This window comes from Paramisgurnus dabryanus, chromosome 23 (genome assembly GCF_030506205.2).
Source record: "Paramisgurnus dabryanus chromosome 23, PD_genome_1.1, whole genome shotgun sequence".
NCBI lineage: Eukaryota > Metazoa > Chordata > Actinopteri > Cypriniformes > Cobitidae > Paramisgurnus > Paramisgurnus dabryanus.
Window position 1 is genome coordinate 31435985 of NC_133359.1, and position 11080 is coordinate 31447064.

Sequence of the window (11080 nt, forward strand, 5' to 3'; positions counted from 1 at the left end):
AAACGAATGCATACAGGTTTAAAACAACACAAGGATGAGTAAATTATGAAAGAATTTTCATTGAACCTATAAAATTCCATCATTTTTTTATTCCTACTATGGGAGTCAATGGTCACTATCTGCTGTGGGTTTACCATCATTCCTCAAAATATTTTCTTTTGTGTTTATTAGAAAAAAACGAATGCATACAGGTTTAAAACAACACAAGAATGAGTAAAGTATGAAAGAATTTTCATTGAACCTATACAATTCCATCATTTTTTTATTCCTACTATGGGAGTCAATGGTCACTATCTGCTGTGGGTTTACCATCATTCCTCAAAATATTTTCTTTTGTGTTAATCAGAAAAAAACTAATGCATACAGGTTTTAAACAACACAAGGATGAGTAAATTATGAAAGAATTTTCATTGAACCTATAAAATTCCATAATTTTTTTATTCCTACTATGGGACTCAATGGTCACTATCTGCTGTGGGTTTACCATCATTCTTCAAAATATTTTCTTTTGTGTTAATCAGAAAAAAACTAATGCATACAGGTTTAAAACAACACAAGGATGAGTAAATTATGAAAGAATTTTCATGGAACCTATAAAATTCCATCATTTTTTTATTCCTACTATGGGAGTCAATGGTCACTATCTGCTGTGGGTTTACCATCATTCCTCAAAATATTTTCTTTTGTGTTAATCAGAAAAAAACTTATGTATACAGGTTTAAAACAACACAAGGATGAGTAAATTATGAAAGAATTTTCATTGAACCTATAAAATTCCATCTTTTTTATTCCTACTATGGGAGTCAATGGTCACTATCTGCTGTGGGTTTACCATCATTCCTCAAAATATTTTCTTTTGTGTTAATCAGAAAAAAACTAATGCATACAGGTTTAAAACAACACAAGGATGAGTAAATTATGAAAGAATTTTCATTGAACCTATAAAATTCCATCATTTTTTATTCCTACTATGGGAGTCAATGGTCACTATCTGCTGTGGGATTACTATCATTCCTCAAAATATTTTCTTTTGTGTTAATCAGAAAAAAACTAATGCATACACGTTTAAAAGAACACGAGGATAAGTAAATTATGAAAGAATTTTCATTGAACCTATAAAATTCCATCATTTTTTTATTCCTACTATGGGAGTCAATGGTCACCATCTGCTGTGGGTTTACCATCATTCCTCAAAATATTTTCTTTTGTGTTAATCAGAAAAAAACTAATGTATACAGGTTTAAAACAACACAAGGATGAGTAAATTATGAAAGAATTTTCATTGAACCTATAAAATTCCATCTTTTTTTTTATCCTACTATGGGAGTTAATGGTCACTATCTGCTGTGGGTTTACCATCATTCCTCAAAATATTTTCTTTTGTGTTAATCAGAAAAAAACTAAAGTATACAGGTTTAAAACAACACAAGGATGAGTAAATTATGAAAGAATTTTCATTGAACCTATAAAATTACATCATTTTTTTAATCTTACTATGGGTGTCAATTGTCACTATCTGCTGTGGTTTACCATCATTCCTCAAAATATTTTCTTTTGTGTTAATCAGAAAAAAACTAATGCATACAGGTTTAAAACAACACGAGGATGAGTAAATTATGAAAGAATTTTCATTGTACCTATAAAATTCCATCTTTTTTTTATTCCTACTATGGGAGTCAATGGTCACTATCTGCTGTGGGTTTACCATCATTCCTCAAAATATTTTCTTTTGTGTTAATCAGAAAAAAAACTAATGCATACACGTTTAAAAGAACACGAGGATGAGTAAATTATGAAAGAATTTTCATTGAACCTATAAAATTCCATCATTTTTTATTCCTACTATGGGAGTCAATGGTCACTATCTGCTGTGGGTTTACTATCATTCCTCAAAATATTTTCTTTTGTGTTAATCAGAAAAAAAACTAATGCATACACGTTTAAAAGAACACGAGGATGAGTGAATTATGAAAGAATTTTCATTGAACCTATTAAATTCCATCATTTTTTTATTCCTACTATGGGAGTCAATGGTCACTATCTGCTGAGGGTTTACCATCATTCCTCAAAATATTTTCTTTTGTGTTTATTAGAAAAAAACGAATGCATACAGGTTTAAAACAACACAAGGATGAGTAAATTATGAAAGAATTTTCATTGAACCTATAAAATTCCATCATTTTTTTATTCCTACTATGGGAGTCAATGGTCACTATCTGCTGTGGGTTTACCATCATTCCTCAAAATATTTTCTTTTGTGTTAATCAGAAAAAAACTAATGCATACAGGTTTAAAACAACACAAGGATGAGTAAATTATGAAAGAAGTTTTATTGAACCTATAAAATTCCATCATTTTTTTATTCCTACTATGGGCGTCAATGGTCACTATCTGCTGTGGGTTTACCATCATTCCTCAAAATATTTTCTTTTGTGTTTATTAGAAAAAAACGAATGCATACAGGTTTAAAACAACACAAGGATGAGTAAATTATGAAAGAATTTTCATTGAACCTATAAAATTCCATCATTTTTTTATTCCTACTATGGGAGTCAATGGTCACTATCTGCTGTGGGTTTACCATCATTCCTCAAAATATTTTCTTTTGTGTTTATTAGAAAAAAACGAATGCATACAGGTTTAAAACAACACAAGAATGAGTAAAGTATGAAAGAATTTTCATTGAACCTATACAATTCCATCATTTTTTTATTCCTACTATGGGAGTCAATGGTCACTATCTGCTGTGGGTTTACCATCATTCCTCAAAATATTTTCTTTTGTGTTAATCAGAAAAAAACTAATGCATACAGGTTTTAAACAACACAAGGATGAGTAAATTATGAAAGAATTTTCATTGAACCTATAAAATTCCATAATTTTTTTATTCCTACTATGGGACTCAATGGTCACTATCTGCTGTGGGTTTACCATCATTCTTCAAAATATTTTCTTTTGTGTTAATCAGAAAAAAACTAATGCATACAGGTTTAAAACAACACAAGGATGAGTAAATTATGAAAGAATTTTCATGGAACCTATAAAATTCCATCATTTTTTTATTCCTACTATGGGAGTCAATGGTCACTATCTGCTGTGGGTTTACCATCATTCCTCAAAATATTTTCTTTTGTGTTAATCAGAAAAAAACTTATGTATACAGGTTTAAAACAACACAAGGATAAGTAAATTATGAAAGAATTTTCATTGAACCTATAAAATTCCATCTTTTTTATTCCTACTATGGGAGTCAATGGTCACTATCTGCTGTGGGTTTACCATCATTCCTCAAAATATTTTCTTTTGTGTTAATCAGAAAAAAACTAATGCATACAGGTTTAAAACAACACAAGGATGAGTAAATTATGAAAGAATTTTCATTGAACCTATAAAATTCCATCATTTTTTATTCCTACTATGGGAGTCAATGGTCACTATCTGCTGTGGGATTACTATCATTCCTCAAAATATTTTCTTTTGTGTTAATCAGAAAAAAACTAATGCATACACGTTTAAAAGAACACGAGGATAAGTAAATTATGAAAGAATTTTCATTGAACCTATAAAATTCCATCATTTTTTTATTCCTACTATGGGAGTCAATGGTCACCATCTGCTGTGGGTTTACCATCATTCCTCAAAATATTTTCTTTTGTGTTAATCAGAAAAAAACTAATGTATACAGGTTTAAAACAACACAAGGATGAGTAAATTATGAAAGAATTTTCATTGAACCTATAAAATTCTATCATTTTTTTATTCCTACTATGGGAGTCAATGGTCACTATCTGCTGTGGGTTTACCATCATTCCTCAAAATATTTTCTTTTGTGTTTATTAGAAAAAAACGAATGCATACAGGTTTAAAACAACACAAGAATGAGTAAAGTATGAAAGAATTTTCATTGAACCTATAAAATTCCATCATTTTTTTATTCCTACTATGGGAGTCAATGGTCACTATCTGCTATGGGTTTACTATCATTCCTCAAAATATTTTCTTTTGTGTTAATCAGAAAAAAAACTAATGCATACACGTTTAAAACAACACAAGGATGAGTAAATTATGAAAGAATTTTCATTGAACCTATAAAATTCCATCATTTTTTATTCCTACTATGGGAGTCAATGGTCACTATCTGCTGTGGGTTTACTATCATTCCTCAAAATATTTTCTTTTGTGTTAATCAGAAAAAAACTAATGCATACAGGTTTAAAACAACACAAGGATGAGTATATTATGAAAGAATTTTCATTGAACCTATAAAATTCCATCATTTTTTTATTTCTACTATGGGAGTCAATGGTCACTATCTGCTGTGGGTTTACTATCATTCCTCAAAATATTTTCTTTTGTGTTAATCAGAAAAAAACTAATGCATACAGGTTTAAAACAACACAAGGATGAGTAAATTATGAAAGAATTTTCATTGAACCTATAAAATACCATCATTTTTTTATTCCTACTATGGGATTCAATGGTCATTATCTGCTGTGGGTTTACCATCATTCCTCAAAATATTTTCTTTTGTGTTAATCAGAAAAAAACTAATGCATACAGGTTTAAAACAACACGAGGATGAGTAAATTATGAAAGAATTTTCATTGAACCTAAAAAATTCCATCATTTTTTTATTCCTACTATGGGAGTCAATGGTCACTATCTGCTGTGGGTTTACCATCATTCCTCAAAATATTTTCTTTTGTGTTAATCAGAAAAAAACTAATGCATACACGTTTAAAAGAACACGAGGATGAGTAAATTATGAAAGAATTTTCATTGAACCTATAAAATTCCATCATTTTTTTATTCCTAGTATGGGAGTCAATGGTCATTATCTGCTGTGGGTTTACCATCATTCCTCAAAATATTTTCTTTTGTGTTAATCAGAAAAAAACTAATGCATACAGGTTTAAAACAACACGAGGATGAGTAAATTATGAAAGAATTTTCATTGAACCTATAAAATTCCATCTTTTTTTTAATCCTACTATGGGAGTTAATGGTCACTATCCAACCCAGTCTCATGAAAAAACGTACCCTGACTACGTTGGTCCAATTTGCAAAACGTGGAGGGGTTACAATAATGGCCCTAGAATTGTATGACTGTTACATTTTTTTTTCGCCTATTCTTTTAATGGCCCTTGAATTGTATGACTGTTACGTTTTTCTTTCGTCCAAGTCACGTGACTTTCAAGCTACCGGCCGTGAGAACAAAAAAACATGGCGGACATTTCTCTCATTTTTAGTGGAAAAATCTATATTGTGAGTTAGTTTCTGCATAAAAATAAGTTTTGATTACATTTCTAGCGAGAAATATATATTTTATTATCATAATATGCACTCAGTGAATTTACATAATCACTCGCTTGCTCGATGTTACGCAGATTTTTCAGATCTCGCCAGAATAATGTAAAACTGATACGTTTTTGGTTGCTATGGTTGCTGCCAGGGCTCGTCACATGACGTCTTCCACAGACCATAATAAATAAGAATAAATAGGAAGAGGCAACAATAAATGATCTATGCCAGCGCAAGTCAATATTTATCTGGCCAGTCAACTGGTTTTTAATTTTAAAAATCCCTCGCAGTCTGAACTGCAACAGCACGGTCTGCGGTGAGTTAAACAACGTTCAACTGCAGGATCAATAGCATTCAGCGGTGAGTTTAACAACCCTCAAATGCGGTTAAAACAACATTCAGAGGGAAGCTTTATTTAAACCGCGTTCAACTGCAGATAAAACAACATTCAGAGGTGACTTTAACAACGCTCCACGCGCGTGGGAGTAGCATTTTAAGCGTTTTCTGATCATGTAGGTAAGTGCTTTGATTACCTTTAGACGTGATGCATGCTGGGAGGCAAATATTTTTTTATCAAAGGCTCGTTGATGGTAATAAATATACATATAAATATACATTTTACTATACTACGATTGTGTTCGATTAATTAATGGGTTGTTTAATTATTAATTTGTTTATTTTAAATCCTGTAATTTAACAACTCTGACGTCATCGAATGCGACGATGCCAAGGTCCATTGCGATTTCCACTCGGTAAGTTGATGGAGATGATTCTTACATTTACACAGCAAAGAAATGTTTAATCGTGACAATAAGTTGTGTTTGGAACATTCTAATGTATAAGGTAGCAATCTTAGGATGGTAAATAATATAAGTCATTAAACAAATAACTTTGTTGCACCACATATGCATAGGCTAATAGCAAAAGTAGCTAATTAAACTATTTTTTGTCGCAAATAAGTTGATAATGCAAGATACAGGGAAATGCAAGATTTTCAGTAGCGATATGTTACCTATATTACACTAGCTCGCAACAATTAAGCCTCTTTTAGCCAACATGATCAGATGAAGAACAGTGTTGCCAGATTGGTTTGTTTTCCAGCCCAGTAATTACTTAAAATCCACACAAAATTATACAATAAACTCCCAGAATGATCTATAATAAACAATACAACTTAATTCATAACAGCACCATTATTGTGGCTCATCATGTTTTAATATAAAGTAATTAAAGCCAATTTCAGCCAACACGATCAGTATAAATTATAAACATTTAACTGTACAAAATCAATATCACATAGATTTGAGCTTAAATTTGTGTGTGTGTGCATACATATATGTGTGTGTTTATATATAGGTGTGTTATTTATTTCTTTTCTGTTTAGGTCCTTCAACTCTTTATGCCCCCATCACAAACACACACACACACACACACACACACACACACACTTGGTGATCTGTAAGAAGAGGAGGCAGCAGCACCACCAGAGAAGACACCTGAGCCGAGGGTGCATTGGAGACAAAGAGACACTGATGTAAATATTGTCTATGCAAGGCCAAGGTCAAGCAGGAATCAACCAAAGAAAGGTCAGTATTGTTTATATTTTAAAATATATATTTTAGTATCTACACTGTTTAGGACTTACAGGTGTATAAAATTAATGGATTCTACTTCTAAGGATAATGTCAATGGCCAATCAGTTTGTTTCTTTATAATCTGTTTTATTAAAGCATTCTTATTTGCTGTCATCATCTGCATGACATAGATAACCATCCAGTAACTGGACTGTTAACATTAGGGTTTGGGAAATTAAAGTGTTGTAGTTTTTCTCTTTAGCTATAATGTTTTTTGTGTAAGGTTGCTGTTAGTGCATAAACAATACCTTCAGAATTATAAAGCTTAAAGTTCAATGCCAAGCGATATGTTTCCTTTAACAGGATTCCCCTTTCAAAACAGGAAAAATGGGACCTTTAAACAGAGAGCTTGCACCATTTCAAACTGGTAACCAGACTGTGCCACTAGCCTTGGGACAAGTTGGAATTTTGTATATATGTATATTATATATAAATGTTGCTTTGTGTTGTTTTTATCCTCTAAAGCTGATCACATTCGGAACACTGATCCTCCCAATGCTCCTGACACTCATTGTGAGGTGGCCTTTGCTCCAGAGACTGTTGGTGTGTACATCAATGTGTTTAAATTACAGTATATAACAGTAGGTTATAATGTAAATACTTTTCTTAAATTTGATAGAATACCGGACCTTTTACACTCAAAGCCATTCCATGAAGTACAATAAATGCTGTAAATGTATATTCATAAAGGGAAATATAAAAGTATTGTTTTTGTATACTGCATACTATTTTTTACAGAGTGCATTCACTGAACGATTTCTCAGGTGACGAGGCATCACCTCCTGGAACCCCAAGAGATCTTCTTCTGGCTTCCTCAAACTGGAGAACACGTCAAAGTCTCTTCAGAGAGGTGGAGGGCAGAGAGAGCCCATCTGGTGAACACGGCTGTTGCACAAGAAAATGTGGTATCACACATCTGCCTAAGTAAGTAGTTAAGCTACAGTAATAAGCTTTACTATTTCAATTATACCTTTTTGTCTCTTATTTCTGTTTGATGATGAATTTATGTGGATACTGCTTGTCAGCCACCATTATTCAATTACAATCTTATATTATTCAGTCAAATCAAACAATCTTAATTGTCCTGCACTGTATGATGTTTTTCAGTGCGGCTTGTACCCGTGGAAATGCCTGACAAAATCTGTGGTTGTTCACCAGAGTGAAGAACTTTGTTTTGTTCTGTTATAGTAGAATCTTAAAAATCTTTACATACTTGATTTCCAATAATTTAGCATTGATACAACATTTAAGTATGAAAAGTAGAAAGAAATGTATAAATTGTACAAAGAAATCAAACACTAATGAATCTAATTAAGGTTTATTTTACAGGGAATGTGCAGTGGGAGACTTAAACAGAAGTGGGTACTGGCCTGCAACCCTTCAATTCACCACAATTTATGCCATAGATATCTTGTTTTCATTTCAAGAGATGAAGATGGCGGCACCAGGACTGTCCTGTCAAGCATTTTTTAAGAATGCTGGATCAGCGAACTGTCTGCTTTGGTCGTGTGAGTATTTATCCTACAGTATTGATAATATATTTGAATTGTGGGTTGAAAGCTGCTTGGTGCTAATGTATTTGTTGCACATTATTAGCTGTTGATTTCCTTATTTTTAATAGACTGGCAAGATCTCAGCAGACAGTTTTCAGAAAAGTTTTTTTGAGTGGGAGGCTGTGCGATTCAAGGTGGACAATATTTGCAAGGAAGAGCCTTTCATCTGCCCTGCATGCACCCCAGAGATGCTTGCAGTTCAGTAGATCATTTCAAGAATACTGCTAGGTACTCCAAACTTTTTTTCACAGTGTTTGTATTAAAAAGAAAATGGTAACACTTTTAGTGCTGCCTCACGATTAGTCGCGACTAATCATTTGCAGAATAAAAGTTTGTTTACATGATATTATGTGGGTGTACTGTGTATAATAATAATAAACAAACAAGTATATAATTTAGAAACATTGGTAACACTTTATTTTACGACCCGCAAAGTACCGCGTAATTAAACCGAATTTACAGCGTACCTATTTGTAACAACAGAGTACCTCTACAGTACGTACTTGTAGTTATAAGGGAATAATATTTTAAGTTTGGGGTAATAAGGGGGTAAGAATATATGGAAAATTATTCTCTAAGTATTTCATAACTACAGGGTACCTATTGTAATATTACGTGATATGTATGACTTACGTCTATGGGTAATATGGTCTATGTGTAATAGGTTTTTTTTTCATATTTGCTACTTACCTGATGAAGTGTTTTGTATAGCCTACAGTTGATGTCTACAAGCCACGTCGGCAAATAAAATATAACACACAATAAAGATAATAGCAACTTGTACCTCTTTGATCTGTATATGTATACAGGAGTTACCAGGTAACTCTTATATTTGCGGGCTGTAAATTGAAGTGGGGCTTATTCCCCGATTGTTCTGTGTATGTACCAGGTAACTCTTATATTTGCGGGCTGTAAATTGAAGTGGGGCTTATTCCCCGATTGTTCTGTGTATGTACCAGGTAACTCTTATATTTGCGGGCTGTAAATTGAAGTGGGGCTTATTCCCCGATTGTTCTGTGTATGTACCAGGTAACTCTTATATTTGCGGGCTGTAAATTGAAGTGGGGCTTATTCCCCGATTGTTCTGTGTATGTACCAGGTAACTCTTATATTTGCGGGCTGTAAATTGAAGTGGGGCTTATTCCCCGATTGTTCTGTGTATGTACCAGGTAACTCTTATATTTGCGGGCTGTAAATTGAAGTGGGGCTTATTCCCCGATTGTTCTGTGTATGTACCAGGTAACTCTCATATTTGCGGGCTGTAAACTAAAGTGGTGCTTTGTTCACCTCTTGTTAATAAATGTTATAGGGTAAATACCATAAACATACAGAATATTGTTATTTTTATTTTAAAACAACTTATTTCAAAACATCTTTAAAACACTATAATTAAGCCAACACTTAATGTTTATTATCACATAACTTTTATTTAAAATAAAAAGTCATGACAATTTTTCATTGTTTTTGCGGCTTGGCTTCCTCTGTTGGTGTTCTTGTCCACTCGGATGATGAGTTGATGTCGTCTCACAAATGCTGTTCTGCATTACATATAAAAAACATAAATGAAAGCCTTCAGTAAATGTTTCTTCACTGTGCCTTGACAGAAACAGAGTTTTCTAAGCCAGTTACGTTTATAAATTTTAGGCTTACTTATGTGCTAGCTAACCTGCTACCGTTAGCTAGCAACTTTCTTGAAAAACATTGTTTGAAATGCGTGAGTCATGTATTAACAAAACCAGTCACCTTATCCAGCATGCGGAACCTGCTAACATCACTCGCAGCTGTACTCCAAAGTGTAGAACGTTTTTAAAACCTCTTAAAGAAATTTCACCTCAGGATCGCGTTCCAGCAAACCTCCTGCAGACGACCGCGCGCTCTACGCCTGCGCAGTAGTCTACGCATGTAGTCGTCTTTTGCTTTAGCGGGAGCTGATATCTGCTGTTGTTTCATTCTGGTTTGCCATTGCATAAATTATATTTGGCTAAAATACTTGTGTTTACAGTAAATAAATTGCAAAGCACCACTTCAAATATGTCCGCAAATGTAGGAGTTTCCTGGTAAATAGGGAATAAGTTGCTATTTTTATTGTACTTACCTTAAAAAAAAGATAACCACATTGAATCAGCTTGACTTTTGTTATTAAAAGCAAGTAATATAGGCTACTAAAATAAAAGTGATGTGCTGTTATATTTATTTGCCGATGTGGCTCGTAGCATTGACTGTATACAACATTCAGTAGTCAATATGAAAAATTCACAATAAAAAATAAATAAAACATAATTTCCCCATAGACTTGACTAAGTCATACATACCACGTAATATTACAATAGGTACCCTGTTGTTATAAAATACTTAGAGTATAAATAATTTATAATTCTTCATATTCTTACCCCCTTATTACCCCAAACTTAAAATATTATTCCCTTATACCTACAGGTTACCTACCCTGTTGTTACAAATAGGTACGCTGTAAATTCGGTTTAATTACGCGGTACTTTGCGGGTCGTAAAATAAAGTGTTACCGAAACATTTGCATGTGCATATATATGTTTATATTTATATATAATTTATTTATTTTTTTTCTTAAAACTA

General features: G+C 32.8%; 1 long non-coding RNA gene across 1 annotated transcript; it reads right to left on the reverse strand.

The window, feature by feature from the left end:
* Nucleotides 1–9767: 9767 nt before the first annotated feature.
* LOC141281511 (uncharacterized) lies at nt 9768–10588 on the reverse strand. Its single transcript, XR_012335880.1, has 2 exons — nt 10232–10588; nt 9768–10026 (listed from the first exon to the last, which is right to left on the reverse strand). It is a non-coding gene; the product is annotated as an uncharacterized lncRNA (long non-coding RNA).
* Nucleotides 10589–11080: the final 492 nt, after the last annotated feature.